Raw genomic sequence first — 561 nt, 5'->3', positions numbered from 1 at the left:
CATAGCATGATAGGGAGTCATTGTGTTTGTTGCTGTTGTTCCTCAAAATACAGAATCTTATGTTTCTCAGGGATTGGCGACTCTGATTTTGCTGACGTTTTTTGTATTCACATTATTTGATTGTTCTTGTTGCGTGTATTCAGTTATTACATTTATTGTATATAACGCTTTATTATCATTATTAGGTATATTCAGTTATTGTTATCATTTCGGTATCTGTTGTTTATTGTCACTATTTGCTGTATCTGTTAATTTATAATCATAGGTCATTTTACAAGCAGTAACTCATCAGAGATTGCGTCACCGAAAGTTAAATATCATACACTTTGGAATTTCAATAATGATACAGAGCAATAATAATACAGAAACTTTGCAGGCCTCCCTTCCCGGCAAAAATACAAACATTTGCACACCATTCACAAAAAGTACCAAACATATAGGCATGGTAATAGGCTAGCGCATGCTTATACAGACCTTTCGTTATGGCGCAGTGACAGAGGTGTTACGTCAGTGTCACCGGAATGGATTACGAAGGGGCCATGGCGTGTGGGAAATGACTTA

This window comes from Penaeus monodon, chromosome 32 (assembly GCF_015228065.2).
Source record: "Penaeus monodon isolate SGIC_2016 chromosome 32, NSTDA_Pmon_1, whole genome shotgun sequence".
In the NCBI taxonomy this organism is placed as follows: Eukaryota; Metazoa; Arthropoda; class Malacostraca; order Decapoda; family Penaeidae; genus Penaeus; species Penaeus monodon.
This window is presented reverse-complemented; position numbering follows the sequence as displayed.